Here is a 19,314-nt window from a genome sequence, read left to right on the forward strand (position 1 = left end):
TCTGCCACCGAGTCAGCACACTCAAGTGTGTGAATCCAAGGACAGAAGTCCTATGACTGCAGAACACTTCCAAAAATTTGGCCTTTGTCTCCACGAGGCATGAAGGTCTTTGGAAGTCTGTCACTGCCCATATAAAGGCATTGAATACAGAGCAATGCTTGGAAAATGCTCAGCTCCCAAAGAGAACTGGTGGAGGCCGAAGGTGCATTGGGCTAGAGAGGACCCCAGGAGTTGATGACTCTCCCTCCTGGCTGCTCCAGCTGGGCTGGAAGGGCTGACCCTGAACTGATCACACTTCAGCATCAATGTGACTAGGCAATGGAACTGATCCTAATAAAAGTTGTTCTAGTCCTCTGGGGATTTGCAACCTTTGTCTAATACTCAGGCTAAATTTATTAAAGGCTAATGAGTATCCATTTGTTATTGCAGCAGAAGTGTCTTTTAGTTTAAATAGCTTTTAGCCTCTGCTAAGTTTACAGAAACTTAGTTTATAGAAAGCAGTCAGAATCTCCACAACCTTTATTCTCTTAGGCCACACAAGCCAGCATCTTTTAATCTCATCTCAGAAGATAAATTCTTCATTTCCTTGATTATTGTAGTTCTGTTACACAGTGAATTAATCTTCCTTGCATCTGGATGCCTGAGACTGCATATTGTATTCCAGATGGCCTCATCATGGTCTTGTTCTCTAAAAATGCCTCACAAGGGACATCTGAAACCAAATGATTTTTCCAACTATGATTGACTAATCAAGCCAGAATTTTATTGCTTTCTGGCACCTCCAGTGGGCAATCCCCGATTTATAGCATATTTTTTTCATTAGTTGGACAGCACAGTTTTGTCCTGCCTGTGGATGGGCACATGTCTGAGCAAAGTGGGGAAGAAAAGGACTTTTGCTGCTCAGTAAAGTGGCTGCAGCCAGTGGAGTAACAGAGACAGTTCCCCCAAGAAATTGATTCATGTCCTATCTGATGCTGAAAGTGCCAATCTATTCCTATTGACTACAGAAGAAACAAGGGAATTTCATGTTCCTAAAATTGGTGACTTGGATAGGTGGGCTGAGCCTGGCCAAAGATGTGCACTGCAAAATTTCATCCTCTTCCTATGAGCCAGGGGCACCCATTCTCTTCTGTGCTTCCCAGTTCCCACCACAGCAGCACAACTACTGGAACTGACATAGGACTAATCGTAGGAAGGCCTTATTATATTTGCTTTCTCTGATCACAAAACTCAGTTCCCTAGAAGGACAGTGGTTCAGCTGCCTTTTCTCTTAGCATGATCACATCCTGTTGCCATGTGTCAATGTTCTATTTTGTATCTTAGACTGGGCTTCACTTCTCTTTGGGCTGTCCTGAACATCAATTTCTTCATTCTCCTTTAAACAATTTACTTTATTCTCGTGCTGCTGTTTACACAGACAAGGTTTGTTTTGCTACATGTTTTGGTTTCCCTTGTTTAGCCTAACATACCTTGAGTTTTGGCAATTATTTCTATGATTTATGACATACAAGTTTCTCTTTCCAAGCCTCTCAGATTCTCTGTTTATTCAAAATATTACCTGCATGGAAGTTGCTCATTCAGTGAATGTCAGAAATGTTCTATACAATTTTTCCTTCTAATCTGCAGTACACGATCCTGTATCCTTGATTGCAAGAGCTTTCAGACCTTTTTCACATTCCAGTTTGTTGAATTCTTTAGTCCAGTTAAACAGCCCTTTTAATTCCCCTGAATTCTATCAGTCTAGATAAATATTCCTCTCTGATATTCACTGTTAAGTCCAAATTCAGATCTGCACATACTAAAATAAATCTGATTACTCTGTTACTCTGTTTCTGAGGTCTCTCTCAAAAGAGAAAAGAATGTTTTTCTATACATTATTTCCTTCATGGCAACCATTTGAATGCTTCCACAAGCTAGTACCGGCTGAGATTCTCAAACCACCTTTCCTTGGGGTGGATCATATCCTCTTTACAACTGCATGGACCTTCCCTGTGCCATGGTAGTGACTAAGCAACTTCCATTAACTGCATTCTCTGCTCTCTGTGGAAAACATATCCAACAGAAATCTGATAAAAATTAGAGGCAAATAAGGAAGAAAAGAAATGAACTTGCATTCTGCTACACTTCTAACTGTGGCTGCAACTGTTCCCATGACAATCAGTGAATTAGTTTCAGTCTAACCAGTATCACACATTTCAATTTACTGGATTTTAGTTACTTCTTGTATTTTATTGGGAGAACTGTGGAAGAAAAAATTTTATATCATGGGAACTGTTCTTTCAGGCCATTCACATCACTGTAAGATGAAAAATTTCTCAGTTCTCCTTCCAAGTTTATAAATACAGCTCAGACAAGATTGTATCTCTTGTGGGGAGAGAATGAAATAAAAGATAGGTATTTCTTACCCATAACTCAGTCATCTAACTGTGTGACTTGCAACTAGATTGAAGTAATTGCACTGAAATTATGAGGTGCATAACAGCAGGACTTGGAAAATTTAGGGATTCATTTTTTAGGTTTACTGTGTTATCCACAGCAAGTGGTTGTCCCAGCTCTGATTTTTCTTACAATTTCTTACCCGTTCCTCAGGTATATATGTCACTCCTAATAGACCAGAGACTGAGAAGTGGATCTTTAAAACTCAAGATCTGAGCTAAAAGTGAGCCTGTATGGGTAAGGCTTGAAGTGGGCTGGGGTCTCCTGGTGGTATAGAGAGGATATATATGCTCATTTAAAAAAAAAACAAGATGGGTTTTGGACTTTGCTTGACAGCTTATTTGGTTGACAGTTTTAATTTCTGATGCTCTCTTGTGTGCTCTCTGTCTCTCTCTCCTCCTCTTCTCCCCCCCCTCCTCCCCACTGAAACCAAGGGTAGGACCTTGGAGATCTGTATTTGATCATCCAGTCAAACTCCCATGAGACATGATTTCTTTCTCAGTTTGTGTCTTAGGATGTTTGGCTGAAGATCATTTTATCTCCTTGAACCATGTTAAAGCAGATGTGGGATTTCAGCTGTGCTTGTAGGAACTAATTAATAGGTCATAAATATGTCATTGGAAGGAAATGTTTACCCCTAATTTTGAAATTAAGGTAAATTTAAAGATTTCTTCATCCTCACAGGACAAAAAAAAGTTTGCTACAACTCCACTTGTATGTACCTTTTAATTAGGTTATTTAATCAAGATGATTTTGATTTGAACATTATTGTTTTGTATTGCAGTCTGGAGGGACTGATCAGTCTGAGATTCAACTTCCCATGGATATTCAACAACCCTTGGCTGCAAAGCAGGATGGTCTAGTAAACTACCTGGAAAAGTCTCTTAAGGGCTGCCTCAGAGCATGGGGATTAATCTTGAATTTGTATTTCAGCTCCATTTCAATTCTTTAACTCTTTGCTCACTGGAAAAGAAAAGAAACCTTTACTGCTGTTCTGCAATTCTATGCAGGCATCTGTGTATTTCAAGCACATAGGAATTTATGTAAAATACAAGCTGGTGATTTAAATTGGGTTGTAGGAAGAGCACTGGGAAAGGCTGAACAAATAAAATGGAACTAGTTCATTCATCATTTTAACAGCATTTAGCTTGGCTCATAAAGAGAGTGGCAGCTTCTATTGCTCATACAAGGACTTATGCCACTATTAAAGAATGATGCCTCAGCTACTTCTGCTCTAAACTGCAGTATGACAAACCCCAGTGGACAGAATTCTATTTAATACTTAGCACCTAAATGCTAACTAATAAAACAAAGTGGAAGGGTAGTGCTTAGGAGCAGCAATTGCAATATTAAAACCTGATTTTAGGGAGAACAATAATACCTTAGACAGAACCTTTGGCTCTGCAGGTTAAAATGTTAGATGTTCCAAGATTAAAATCTGTCAACTTTTACAAATTTATGTTGCACTAAAACAAAAAATATGTGATAGGATTAAAAATTCATTGAAACATGACTTCTGCTCTAAAAACTTAAGTGATATGACTTAGTCACTGTGGGGAATTCTTCCTAGATACTCTCCTAAGTTTTCCTAAACTCATCTCTGACTTTCACCAATCTCTGCATCCAAGGTTTTAAAGAATATCCTGTCACATCATTTAGGCTCCCACAGATTCAGGACTTCTGCTGCACAAATGAAGGATGAGTGAGAGAGGTGAACTCCCTGGTTTTGGCTAGCAATGTCCTTTCAGAACTGTTCCCTCCAAAGAACCGCAGGGTGGAGAGCTCCTGCCCCTTTCTCCTTTGTGAAATGGGATCCCTGGGCTGCTGATGCATCCTGCAGTCTATTTTTGCTCTGAATCACTGTTGTACCTCATGGGAACTGTTGTTCATTCAAGGCAGACGGTGCAGAGAAGTCATCCAGACAAGGACCCAAATGGCAAATCCCCGAGACACTTTGGTGCTGTTTCTGACACACAGTGCTCAGTTGAGTCTGCAGTTACAAACTGAACACCCTTCTATTCTAGAAAACTATTTTCTAGATGAAAACCTGAAGTTTGCCCTTAATAATCTGACACAGCTTGAGAAAAAGAATTCAACATCCTTATTTTGGAGATCAAGCATCATACCAGGTAATTTTCCACTGAAAAGTAGTTTAACCAAAGTCTTTCTACCAGTTTTACAAAAAAGCCTTCTAGGCTTTTATTTTCTGTCCCTACTAAGTTAAAATTACTCCCTCAGAGAACAAGGTGAGTGTCTGTCTATCTTGGATGTTCCCAAATCATATCAAGCTCCTATGTATCTTTACTGATACATTTATTTATGTGTTTCCCCCTTGAGAATAGTTGGGGGTAGCTCCTAACCTGCTGAGGCCTTCAGTGCAAATAGAGTTGCAATTTGCTAATGGGCTGTGTAGAAAAGGATGGGTCAGCAAAAGCTGTGGGAGGTGTGGATATAAAAATGGCCTGGTAATGTATCTAACCAGGGAGGAATGAAATACAAGCTTTTTATCTCTCACATTTGTTGTGTTTTCATGGTTCATCCTTCTGGCCTAAAGGTTGCATCAGCTTATGTTTTCCAAGCCATTTTAATGAAACCAGTAAAAGGTCTAATAAGAAAAGACCTCTATTACTCAAGGCAGGGGTACATCTACCCCACTATCTGGTTGGGAGCAGAGGTGCCCAGAGTAGTGTACAAGAACAGACCAAGCACAGAGTCTTTATTTCCCCCAGAAATAAAGACTGACACAGAGTCAGAATATCCCCCAGACTCTAGGAATTTTTAATTAAATTACTTCCTTTCTTATAGGTGATACTATAACAAAGTAGTAATTTCTTATTTCTTTCCTAATCCAGGTGTGATTTTAATATTCATAGTATCCTGTGGCAGAAAGATCTTTATCTAGGTGCTGTGTGGGTAAATGCCCCCCCTGTTTTGTTTTGAATCTATCACTTCCCCCTGCCATTTGATGCTCTTTGGTTCTTTTATTGGTTATGATGAGAAATAATTTCAATTTACTTGTTCCTTGCTTTTTTAGGCATTTCATGTGTCTTTCCTGAGACCTCCTCTCTCTGCCATTTCTTCAACAAGCTCGAGAGTCCTGTCTGTGTATTTGCATGGAACATCCTTCAGTGTTCTCATCCTGTTGCTCTTCACAGTATTTTCTTTCCTTTTGTATATTTTTTGAGGTGGAGGAGCCTAAGTGGCATCCAATCATCAGCTTATGGATGCACCACTGACTTTTACTGAGGGGGCTTTATGAGAAAGGTGGGGACAGACATTTTAGTAGTGCCTGGTGTGATAGCACAAGGCGTGATGGTTTTAAACTAAAGAGGATAGATTCAGACTACATATAAGGACGAAACTTTTTACTATGAGGATGAAACACTGTCATAGGTTGCACAAAGAGGTGGTGGATGCCCCATCCTTGGAATCAGCCCTTCAGTCAAGGTTAGGTTGGATGGGGGTCTGAGCAGCCTGATCTGGTTGTGGATGTCCCAACTCCTTGCAGAGGGCTTCGACTAGATAACTTTTAAAGGTCCCTTCCAGCCCAAGCTGTTCTGGGACTCTGTGATAGCAGACAGAATAGTTTCAAGCTGGTGTTTTATCAGAAATATCTCTTATAACTCAAGCCCATGAGTGCTAATAGCTGGTTATGAATCTCTCAGGGCATGTGTGAGGCTATTGCTGTTCTGATATGCTGTCAGTCACTGCTTGGAAACCCTTCTGGGGATTGTTGCCATCACCTTTTAGCCCCACCTGACTATCTCACTGTTGTCATTGCACTGATCTGCTAATTTCTACAGGTCATCTCTAAATCCACACAGACCTGAGATTGAATCTCATTTTTTTCCCCTCACAAAATGTACCACTTATACATTTCATTTCCAACCTTTCAAAATTTCTTAACAGGAGAAAAATACAGATTTATAACCAACATTATCAATTAAACCATAATTAAAATGTAACCACACATGTCCTCTGTACCTTTTCTACACAGAACATTTGTTTCAGGTACAGTGATTTTACAGCAATAACAACTTCAATGCCTTTGTTCTGGCTTCCAGTAAGCACTGTAAGGGAAATCACACATTCTGGGGCAAACAGTTTATAGGTATGGAGATATGGATCTGGAGTCAGCCAGTCTGCTGAGATGCATGATTGTGTCATGCCTGTCGTGTGTCATGTCTGTGTCATGCTGTGCCTACTCCCTTCTTTTTTATTTTGGAGTTTTGTCTTTAGCCATTGAAGACAGTGCTTCTGGATCCAGCAGTCTGCTGGAGATCCCGTTCTGGTTAAGTACGTGCACTGCCAGCTCAAGGGTTTAATTTCCCTGTTTTGCATAGTGTTTGGTTGGAGAAGAAGTAAGAATAATTGGGTGCAATAATGGTCTGTTCATGCCTGCAAAGTAAAATGAACACATTCACAGGCTCACTTCCTTCTGCTGTTGGTGCAGACTGTTTTGCCCAGGCTGATTTGCAGTGGAAGCTTATCTCTAGGTTCTGGCTGTGAGAAGAAAAGTAAATAAGCCCAAGCAATTAGTGTAATGTTTATGCAGGTGCAAAGAGCCTGCATAAAGCCCTATTTACTCTTGTCTTCAAACCCCTTTAATCATCATTGTGGAACTTAAGTTGTACACGAGGCTTTTGGGTGGTGTATTTCCCAGACAGAGTATTTGAGTGCTTCTATTTCACTATAGAGATCCTCAGCCCTAGAGAAATATCTGGTACCAAAATAACTCTGAACATCTTCTCAGTCCTTGATGGAATGAGCCACTTCAGTAATGAGTGGACAAGCTGTAGAGTCTCCAAGGTCATCTGAAAGTTTATAGCACTGCTTAGCAGCACTGTAAAAAAAAATCAGATCTATGTAATTCTACATACAATAGATAAGTGTGACAAATGTAAAGTGATGGGAATCAAAGACTACTGAAAAAATCTACACTACCTTGGTAATTATCAGCACATCTAATGAAGTGTAAACCTTTGTGGAAATCAATATACCACTGGGATTGTCTTTTCTGTAATTTAATATTTTTTATTAAAAAAATTATTTTTTCCCTAGTGGTGGAATATACTTTTGTTTGCTTGCCCTAATAATATTTTAAAATTGAGCAGTTAAAATTGTTGAGAGGATTTCCCAAAAAAAGCTTTATTCATGTTACTGAAATTCACAATAACTGGTTATTTCTTTCTCATGTGGTGCATCCTAAAAGTGAGGGATTTATCTATTAGGTTTAGATTAGTGGTGACCCGAGGGGATAATTTCAGGAAAAAATTCTATAATATTTTCTGCAGCAAAGCACTTCCTTTAAGGACAAAAATGTCACAAGGCTATTGAACTCATGCTTGTATTCTCTGGTAAACTACGACAACAAAAAAAGGCAATTTTAGCCCATTTATTAAGAAAAACTTTAGGTGTAAGCAAATAGTTGAACAATGTGAACATTGTGTACTTTATTTTTGGAATGAAGGATTTGTACAATTGACTGAGTCATTGATTTTAGAGTTCAAAGATAATATTTAATCAGCTAATGTAATCTCATCTATAAATTAGTTCATTGAATTCCAGTCTTGCACTAAGACCAAAATATATGTTGGCTGAGGAATGTCAATGATTTATGCAAGCTTATGTTCTTGATGTTCTTGTGTGTGTTTTTATTTTTTATTTTTTTTCCCTAAAACATGATGTACCTCCGACACAGAACATAAAGTTAGTTGAAAATATTGGGTATTTATCATCATTGTCCCTGGTCAGTCATTAAACTTTAACTCCATCTGCTACCACATGTCTCATTAGTATACATGTTTTTCTCTTGGTGTCTTCTCCTCCCAGGCTGACAGCATAACACATTTTTTGCTCCCAGAGGGTATTTACAGGGAGGACAGAGAAAAGGGAGCTGGGGAAATAAGACAGAAGAGCCATCATCAAGTCAGTCTTTCCATTCCCTCTCTCCCTTAAGGCCAGCCTCGTATCTGAGTATTGAAACTGGTCCAGACATCTCACTGAGATGGGTCATATTGGGATTTTGATGGAGTTGTAGATGATGGGATAGAAAGAGGCAAGAAGGTGTTCCAGGGGGATCTACACAAGAGTCTCAGGCTTCTGGGCTCTTACTCCCACTCCTCAGGAGTGCAGGACTTCATCTCTCCTCAGTGCCATGTAATGTACAATCCCTAGATCCCTAGCATTTCCTACAAGAGCCCTTTTGGTCTCCCTCCTTCCTTTCCAAATTCCTGGGAGTGCATAAGGAAGGTGGAGGAGGTGAGATGGGAAAAGAGAGGGAAAAAAAAGATAAAGGGCAGGGAGGGGAGGAGAAAGGAAACTGTGGAGGGTGCCAGTGTGTAAGTCTTCCTGATCCTGGTACTACAGACAGTAGCAGGGACATATGGCTTCTTAAGAAGTGTATTGACTGCTGTCCCACTTCCTCCAGGGGCCACACCATAAATGCATGCCCTGCAAAGCATCTTCTGTTCCCCATGTTTGCACTCTGAGCCAGATCCCGAGCCAGAAAACTTCAAATCTTTTCCAGACCCAAGGCTTCAGGTTTGGATAATTTTGCACTCAGTGGTATTATTTACCAGAATGATGACTGAACCCTGGGAAAATGGTAATTTTGGTGATTGTTTGTATGTCATGCAGTCATTTTCTTCCAATTACTTTTGCATCTACCATTCCAAGTCTATCCAATTCCAAACGTGCACTAAACTGTATCGTTCCAAATCTCTCCACTGATGCATTCTGTCCTTTTCATGGGGAAGTGATACATCATGTGCCTGAAATCCATGAGTATCTCAGACACATTTCTGGTGTAGAGCTGTATGTAAGCAGATTCAGGTATAAGGAACACTAGCAAGAGCACCTCATGGGTAGCTGGTTCTATATTCAGGCCATGAGTAATATCTGAATCACTGTATAATTGCTTCAAAGAGCTGCAGAAGCCAGCTGCTACAGAATATGGAGGATAGTAACTACTGGCCTTCTTGGGAGTGTTTGTAGTTCTGTACTCAATGTATTTTCCCAGTTACAAGTTCATATTAACTTGACATGTGAAATGTAAGGTTTACTTTACTTTGGCTTTGTGCAAACATGTTTAAAATATTCTCTTTATTGGTAGTGCAAATTTAAGGTGTGTTTTCAATTATCATGAAGAAATTAATCTTGTAGACCTCTGATTGCTAAATCTTTTGAATTACTAGATTTGCACACTTGTTTTTTAAAAAAATCTAAAAAAATAGGGGAGATGTAGTTGAAACACAAGTATAAGAGTTGTGGGGTTGGAAAATGAAACTGTCCTTTTCCATCTTGGACATTTTTCATTCTTCATTATGGCAAAACAGATGTCTGAGTTTCAGCGGAAAACCTAGATGATTTCTGACAGTCACTCATGAATAATCACTATTATGCTCAAGAAAAGGGTGAGGGTTTTGTCTATAACACATTTAAGAGAGGCTTAATACAGCTCTGCTGAATTGAAAAGCAGTGACTAAGTTGGAGTTTTTCTTTGTGAGCACACAGCAGCTGCAGAGATCTGTTCTGGGAAGGAAATTTGGTGAACATGGGGAAAGGTGGAAAATGTCCAGGAGAAATAAACCTGGAGTCCATGGAGGAGATAGGACAGCCACAAATGGGAACTGGAGAGTAAGGCAGAGATTCTTCAGATCTGGTTAAGCAATTTGCAATTCAACACCCCCACTTTAAAAAAACAGGAAGTGTTTTGCAAACCAGCTCTCCATAGGATAGATCCCTTCTGTGGAATGCATTTTTAGCCCTTTTTGTAAGAAAATTGCTGGTGAAGCCACACAAGACAGCAGAAGAAGTCTTAGGCTGGATTTAGGTGAAGTAACACTAACACCCTCATGGAGTGCAAATTAATTGGAATGAATTTAATTGGGACCACCAATTTACTGGGATATCTCCCAGGGAACAGATTTAGTCTAATGACAATGGATGGCAGTATCTACTGATTGACTGGGAGAAAGTTAGCATGTAAAGCTTAATGGGAAGGGCTCTGGCAACTCTCAAAATGTGTTCAAGGTTTTTCCTAGCTCAGAAAGACAAGGACTGCTTTTAGTTGCTATTGTCAGAAGAAATTTTATTTAGGAATGGATCCTATTCACACTGTTTTGCATGCAAATTCTTCCTTCCAGCAGCAGATTACATAATTGTGATATAATGAGAGAAATCTATATTTTTGAAAAATCCTACCATCTCTCTTCCTGCAGTAAATATAATTAGAGATAGATATGAGGTACTTTAGCAGGGGAAGGAAAAGCAATTCTGCTGTCAATGGGCATAGCAGACAAGACAGGATTGACAGATGCTTGTGATATTTTAACAGCTATATTCCTAGACCTTCTTCACTGTCTGTATCCGTTTGGTGCTAAAAAGTTATTCCTACTCTGATCACTTTAGGGACTTATTATATGCTTAAATTTATAGAGTTATTGAAACCACATCTAAATCATATATAAAATTTTGCCTTCAAAGTTCCTTTGAGTCCCATGTCGAAGACACATCTCCTATCCTTGCTTTACTGACTTTTTGTATCTTTTCCCTTTGAAACAAACTGTGATCCTCTAAAATTCTTGGCATCCCAATTTAATATAATTCAGAATTTCATCTGCAGTGTATGATGTCATAACTATCCCTTAATATCTACTGATGTTACCCTTTGGTTATCCTTAATTGCTTGTATAAATTTACTTTAAGTGTTTTACTTTGAGTTAAAAACTCTCTCTGAGTAGCAAAATGTCCTGCTGGGAAAGTTTTGGTTTAAGATCTCCCTCTGTTTAAATTGGCTCATGCTTAAATATTTGTACTCTCGAATTTTAATTCTTTGTACTGTTCCCAGGGATCGAGGGCAAAAAAATGTGAGTACAACAATAATATGAATGATTGATACAGCCTCTATCAAAGTTGCCAAGTTCCTAATCTCAACATTTGCAATGTTAATGTTTTCTACAAAATTGTCAGTTATCTTGTCTATTATGGTATTAAATAACTCTGGCTGCCAGAGCCAAGCTGTGCAGAAGTCAGCTACACGGTTATTAAACACATTAAAGTAGAAGACATCAAAAAAGAGCCTTTTCCCTTCCTCTTGGCACCTTTCATTTGTTGCAGGTGTTTGATTGTATTTCAGGAGTTCTAGTAGAAGAATCCATGTAAACAGGTTACTCTCCAAGGTCCTGTTTTACTGTAAAGACAGCAGTTTATCCCACCATTCTGCTCCTTTTTCATTTCTACTCTCAATTCCTGTTACTTCTTTCCACTTCACAATCCAGTGCACTCTTCCAGTCTGAGGCCAGAACTCCCACTGACAAACTGTGGTCATAGAGAAGCCATTCCTATTTTTTCCTAGCTATCATTTTCCAGACACCAGGCTGCTTCCATTAAGGCTGTCAATCATCTGAAGACTCCTTGGATTCAACACCTCTATCTGGACTCAGAGTTTTTTCTTTCCTGTCAGTGATATCCTGCTCTCTCCTCAGCCCACTGTAAGCATGATTTCTTTACTTTTGTATCCACACTGTCCTCTGTAGGTGAAAAACCACTCCTGTGTGTAACTGGGCACCTACTGAGGCCAGTTTTATTGTGCAGCTCATGCTCTGCCTTCAGCTTTCTTGCTGACTCTGTGTTACCAGGACCAAGGTACAGCACACATTTCTAATCTAGGGGGATGGGAAAACACAGCATTTCCTACTCCATAAGAAGTGGTGCAAAATCACAAGGATTTTCAGCCTTTTTCAGCCTGCACAAAGTGTGTGCCACAAAAGAATAAAAAAAGATAAAAGCAGCAACCCCCTGTAGTGAGCCATCCAACCTACTATTCCCTTCAACAGCTGAATGCTGATAAAAACATTTCATGTTCCAGAAGGAGAAATGTGAGGTAGAGATTGTGATTTGAATAGAAAGTAGGGATCTCATTAAAAAGAAGAATTAATCCGATTACTGAGTGATTTTCAACATGAAATACTTGCATGGGAAGGTTGACTTATGTGCCTATATCCATCCCCCAGAATTTTGCTATTGAATCCCATACAATGTGTTTAAAAATAGCTATTGAATTTATAATGCAGGATCTACCTTGACACAATTAAACCTGATTGTGTAACTCTTCTTCTTCAGCCAAATAATTGTTTGAAAATCACTTGATGGCACATTAGCAAGTCCTAAGTAGTCATTTAGAAGACAGTGTCAGGATTCTTGGTCTCTTAGTGGTGTTAGAAAATTTTGACAACATGAGAAAGAGCTTCCCATCCTGCAGTATTAGGGATCTCTGCAGAATTGCTGAGGGCATCTGTTGTTGATGCAGGAGGAGGTAATAGAGTCTGAGTAGGATGGGAAAGGATGTTTGGACTCACTACAAACTCATCATACACCATGGGATACATCAACTCCCTCCAAAACCCAAGAAGTTGCTACAAAGCTGAGCTGACTTTACTGCATTTTGTAGAAGGAGGACTGCAGGCCAAGATGTGAGAAAGTGGAGAGGCTCAGAACATTTTTAAGAGGACCTTTGTAGAAATATCCTTCCTCTGGGTTTTTCTACAACAGCTGAGACCTTAGGAGAGGATGATCAAAGCCCTTAGAGCTCATCAGATTTTGATTTAAAAACCTGCAGGCTTTAGGATATAGACACACTTCTGTGTCTGTGTAAAATCTTTGTTCACTTCAGGTTAAATCTGGTCTCTACTTCATGATGAATCCAAGCTTTTTTAACTGTCTGTCTTGGTAAAGAAAAGTTTTGTTTTAAAAATCACTGCTGGAACTGCAGGAACAGCTAAACTAGGAATGACCAAAATATGACTCTGTAGGCCATTAACCAGTCCAGTTGCAATAGAACGAGTTTGGAGATGCTACTTGTACTGTCATCTATGTAACACAATGTCCTCTCACCCCAGCATGTTACCAAGCACTTAGTGACATTAAACTTGGAGAATCATACCTGGGATCTGACTATATTGTTTAGATAATCTAAGTAAAAAGAAAACCCTCTGAAACTCTCCTCATACATGGCATAGTGCTGGGCAGCTGTCTGCTAGTGCTGCCATGCTTTATAGAGCACAGTGAATATGAAAAATGTATTTAGAAAAGGAAGGATCTTCACACCCTTGAGAAAAGTTCTGCATACTTAAGTAATGATTCTAGACTTGCTTTTAGTTATTGTGCTGTTATTCCCAGGTTGAAGCACCGTTTTCAAAAAAATAAGATTTCATGGTATAACTTTTTAATGTCTTGGACAATGTGCTCTACTTAAACTTTTGAAGCCTTTGTCTTTTGTTTTGTGGGATTTATTTTATTTTATTTTTTAAAGGATTCTTTTAAGTGTATTTCTCCTGCAGGACAAAAAGAAGAAACACAGATATCCAGGGGGAACATGGGGATTCATAGCTTTGAATTATGAAGCAACATCACGTCACAGGAGCCAGGTATTCATCTCCCATAACTTAAATTCATCTCAGCATCTACGAGAAAGACACTGGATAAAGCTGCTTGTCTAGTCTCTAGTCAGTGGAAGAGATGTGCCCAAAGGATGCTTCTGCCTATGTGCTTAGACACCTGTTTGAAGGTGGCAGTCATGCTCTGGAGGTGTTTCTGTCTCTCATTGGAATAGAGGGGAGCCTAGGGACAGTCTGAGTCCTCATACTTAGTTAATAAGCTAGAAGTAGGAAACATGAAGCATAAATTTTGTCCTAAGTTCTGACTACTGCTTCCTTGTATTAACTTGGCTAAACCCAAAAAGCTCATTGATTTCACTTCCATTAGAGAACTAAAGCCATTGCACACTCCTCCACGCCTAGTAGGTAAAATATGAAAGTAACTGTGTAAATTTCTTCTAGTTATATGGACACTAGCTGTATTGTTATACCTACCTACTATCTTGCAGGTTATTTTTCTGAATCTTTTTCCTTCCTTTACTTATTGTCAGTGTTTCAGACCCTATGACTAGCATTGACCAGTTCTTCTTTCTACTTGCTACTTGTATGGCTTCCATTTTACGCAGAATTTTTACTTCTTCTCCTAAAAATTTTTGATTATAAGTTTCTAGTCTTTTATTCCTGGATGTGAGATTTGTTTATAGCAAAACAATGTGAACAATGATTGATAAGTCTCTAAAAACTTTTTTTCCCAGATGGCTTGGCTCAAAATAATTTGCAAGATTCCCTGCTTTGCATTGGAAACAGATATTATTTGTTTCAACTTTATTCTGTATACCAGTATCAAATGTAACAAATTCATCATCTCTTTCTCTTAAGCTACAACTCATTTCAGTTCAAAGATGAGTGCCTGCATTTATTTTAATGAAGGCAAGGAGCTTCATGTTTAATGCAGCATTTTCATAATCAGGAGATCATTACTTTAATTTTTTAACCACTGTTAAGAAGCTCTGTACTGGCTGTAAATGACCATCAGCATAGGTTGTTAAAGCTAAAGATGACAGAATTTCCCCTCCTGTGTGTCATAAACAGCTCTTTATAGAGATTATGACCAACTTGCTGCAGTGTTGTGGTCTGTGGCAGGTAGAGACCAACATGAGATATACCTCTGCTGTCTTAATATTTGGGTTATATTCAGGACTACTATTTTAGAATTGCCAGGCACAATACAGAGAGCTGTTCCCAAACTCTTCAATCCACTTAGTCTATCCCAAACAAGCTATGCAAACCATTTTAGTTAGACAAGTCTTTTCTGTGAGCTGGAGTAATTTTCTGGCCCCAATGCACACTGTTTCTAAATCTCCGAGTTTATTACTAGATTCTTAGTTCTGGCATATAGGCAGCTGAAGAGGCTCTTTTCATACAGCTGGGGGGGGTTTCGTTGGTTTTATCCTTGACACCTTGATTTTATGGCAAAAGAGAATATTTCTTCACCTTTCAATCCCCTTTTTGTTACCTAGGTTGATGCCTGGCCGGTATGGTCCACCAGTTTCACAGGCAAGTTTTCCTATTTGCTGTAGATGAATACAGCTAAACCAAGTCTCTTCTTTTCCTCACAGCAAATGGATGAGGATTCTACAGAACCCAGATACCCCACCGAAAGCCATGTGCCTTGCTATCAGCTCCCTTCCTGCTTTCTATTCTGTTTTCCATCTAGCATAGGAAGGCTCTCTGAGCAGGACTTGTATGAATGGCTCCTGTCTTTAAGCAGTCGACTGGGAAGGGTTTTAGAGACAAAAGAGCAAGCTGGCATTAACACCTGTGGGGAACAAACCATTCAAGTTCCTCATTCTAATCTCTGAGCCTTTAGAACTGCATAAATCGGCTTAAGGGAGGGCGTATGCAGTTAAAATGCTGAAAGAAGCAGGCAGATTTGTGCTTCTTTAGAACTCTCTTCCAAAAGGGCTTCTGGCCTGTATTTCTTCCTCCTTGTGGAATATATTCTCACTCTTTATTCTTTATCTCTGCCTATTTAGCCAAAAGAAAAATTCCTGGAAGTTGAGCAATAGAAAACTAAGCAAGACCATGTAGGGAGGATTTATGAAAAATCTCATTGCAGCAGATAAAGGCAATTACATGTGTCACCAAGGAGTAAAATAAGCCCTGCTCAAATGGAATTTCTTCCCTTGATGTTATATTTACAGAGCTCTTGCGTCACTGTAGCTGGGAGCACGTGGATGAAGATGCATTAATATAACAGCATGAAAATTCACAGAAGAGCAGAGCAGGTATTGGGGAATCATCCAACAGGGAGATAATTCTCCAGTCACCCTGAGAAGGGAAGAGGGGACAGCTGCTTTCCCTGATGTTGCACGGGTCTGGCAGCATCTCTCCTGCCTACAGTCTGCTTCCCTTCTCAGTGTGCTCTAGGAGGAAATGTGTAACTGCAAAAAAATAAAGTGAATAAGCAGAGACAATCAGAATGAGGAGGAAAAGGTCTGCCTTCTCCAGCTGCTGGCAGGGGTCTCTCCTGGTTGCAGGGTTCCCAGGACTCCAGCCAAGGAGAGAAGGGAACCACAGCCCTTGGGATGTCTCTGGAGGAGAGTTTTGCTTGCTCAGCTTCCTTCTTGTGTCAACCCCACAAAGTCACATGGATTGAGCTTTACATGTCAGAAGCTTTAGTGCAGCAGGGTGACACAGCCATATTTTCAATTCTTTGCATTTTCTTACAAGATCTTGGAGATCTAACAAAACTAACTTCCCCACTGAGACACCTTTCATTATCATCTTGAGTTGGATATTGAATGGCTGCAGCTTATTAGAAGTAATTAAATCTATCTTAATAAGATAACTTTAATAATTGGTAACTTAAACTATAATTTGCTTTCCTGGCATCTTGTATAGAAATAATAATTTTACTTTACTAAGCATCTTTTGTCTATTTAGTCACTGAAATATTTGATATCTCTCTGTAGCTATACTAGAAATGTGAAAGAAAAATAGCAAAAATTCTTAAACAGAAAAGTACCAGAAGTTTTGATAGAGACGTTAAATAATCAGCTAATTTGAGACAAAAACATGCCGATGTTGTACTGTGTTCACTTCAATTAGTCCCTTCATACAAAAAAATTATATTTTGGTACAAGACAGAACATATTACTACTTCAACATCACCCAATATTGGAACAAATTTCATTGAAATTACTACAGTTGGTGTATGAAGATCCATTCAGTAAATTATGCTTTAAAAATGTATTGAGAGACTTGGACTAATTTTATTAGAGGTTTTAATTCAGATTCTCTGTCTAGTAGTTGGGTAACTGTGAAAGAACTATTTATTAATTTAGAGCTCATAGAGCTGATTGATGCATGCTAATGCATTTAAGATTTAATAATCACATCTTCCTTAATTGAATTGTATTTGCTCAGACAGAGCATATAATTAAATCAAGTCTTTTGTAATCCTTCTCATGCCAGATTATTCTATGGTACATTGGGGAAGAATAGTCAAAAGAGTGAATGAAGTTAATTTAAGCTCATTGAAAAAATCTGTAGTCATGTGAAAGTTTAGTATATCAATCATTATCCAAAATAAAGAGATTTATTCTTCCATAGAAATGTTTTGCAATAATTAAGAAGTTTATGGAGGTAGCAAGACTTAAAATACAACTAGAAAGGAATCAGGTGTGAGAAAATCCAGCAAATTTCTCCAGCAGATAGTGAAATCCTTACACCACATGACCAGAAAGCCACTTTAGACAGTTGCTCTCAAATGCTGTTATGGAGAATGAAGATATCAGAGGGCAGACAGAGAAAACAAAGCCAAGGCATGCCTAAGAAATCAAAGAGGAATGAGATAATGCTTTACTGGACACTTCATTATGCTTGTGTATACATTGTCAACTGTTTCCAAGAGCCTAGAAAGGGTATCCCAAGACTATAGGATAAAAAAAAAAGTGGTTTCAATGAGGGAGAAAAATGAGTTAGAGCTGGGGATGGATTTCAAGAAGACATGCCAAGGGAAAGACAAAGCAATAAAGGTATTTTTCAGGAAAGAAATGTACCTGACAGCTGAATTTTTTATAATCTACTTTTTCTCTTTACTAAAAGAGTTGTAAGAGGAGGAGGATAGAGTTTAGGCAGGCAGAGGTTTACTTATTGAGCAGCCTTTTCTGATTGCTGGGGACCTTTTGACAGGATAAAACAACAGCAGCATAATTCATAGTGTGATCTTCAAGCTTGGCATTTTCTTCTTTTTATGATCGATCAGAGGAATTGAATAAATGGATGTGCTACAAATGTATCTTCTGTGCCCAAACCATTTTAGATCTATTCTAAAAAGCAGTGGTATGGAAATAAGCAGAATCTTATTCTCTGATAAATCAGGTGTTACCTCAAGTCTGAATTATTGACCTGATCTAATTTGTCCATCAGAGTTAAATTATAGAATTTATCCTTTGCAGTTAGCAACACTTGTTTCTTATTTTTCTGATTAAATATCACCTACAGAGGAATCTGATTTCTGTCCTTGATTTCCCAATACTATAACTTTGTTAAAGATAACATCATGGGGCTGCAGTGCTTTGTCTGAGGACTCTGATATCATGCTCTATGGCATTTCACTTCAAGAATGATTTGCTCTTAATGTCATATTCAACCTTGTATTAGCAAAGATCATGTAAAGATTTGTTTCCTTGACTACCCCATGAAATGCAATTCCGTAGCTGTAAAAGGAAAAAGAAACTTTGACACTGGTGTTTAATTAATAACGTATCACAGCAAGAACTCTGTTTAGCAAAGTGCTGTCAAGGTTCTGCTTGGGAAGTAAAAACATGCTTTTCCTTCTGTGCAGGTGATCTGTAAAAGAAATGCAGGATGATTACTTTTCTTCCTGGAACAACAAGTCCTAGTGTTGATCTTTAATGTTTCTTCCTGGGGAAGCCTGCAGTGGCTGAGCAGGGTGTGTCGCTTCACACAGCACTCCAGCTCAGCCCTGACAGATGCAGGGTTTGCTCCCAAGGGGAAATAATGCCAACCTACATGGCACACAGTGTGTAAAAGGACATTATGATAAAATCTGCTTACAACCTCCTGCTAAAGGTCTTCTTGTCACAGTGTCATCTTGAAGTATTCCTGAGGTTTTCAGTTCAGTGTATCTCCTGAGTCTAACATGAGCTCAGGGTAAAGGCACCTGCCACCTCTCATTCAGCTTTTTTTGAATGCAAATCCGAGCAGCAAATTTAAATGATAAACAGGGATACTTTATCTAACTTCAGTGAATGCAAACAAACCTGGCCCCAGGCTGGAGAAGGGTCCTGCCATTTCTGGCCTGGGTTCTGCTTAGATGTGCTCTTTGACATAAAATATGGATGAGCAGAGTATCACTACACAGGCTGATTGCTCCTCTAAGCAGGAGCTGGCTACTCATCTTTTTCAAGTGCTCAGGAATTTGCTCCAGGCATTAAATATCTTTTGTGACAAAAAGTTTTTTCCAAGTTTA

The 19,314-nt window shown here is 39.0% G+C and overlaps 1 protein-coding gene across 1 annotated transcript in view; it reads right to left on the reverse strand.

The window, feature by feature from the left end:
* The window catches only part of BEGAIN (brain enriched guanylate kinase associated), a 149,463-nt gene that overhangs the window by 27,016 nt on the left and 103,133 nt on the right, over nucleotides 1-19,314 (reverse strand). The gene's annotated exons all lie outside the window — the stretch shown is intronic.

The sequence above is a fragment of the Haemorhous mexicanus genome, chromosome 6 (genome assembly GCF_027477595.1).
Source record: "Haemorhous mexicanus isolate bHaeMex1 chromosome 6, bHaeMex1.pri, whole genome shotgun sequence".
NCBI classification, from domain to species: domain Eukaryota; kingdom Metazoa; phylum Chordata; class Aves; order Passeriformes; family Fringillidae; genus Haemorhous; species Haemorhous mexicanus.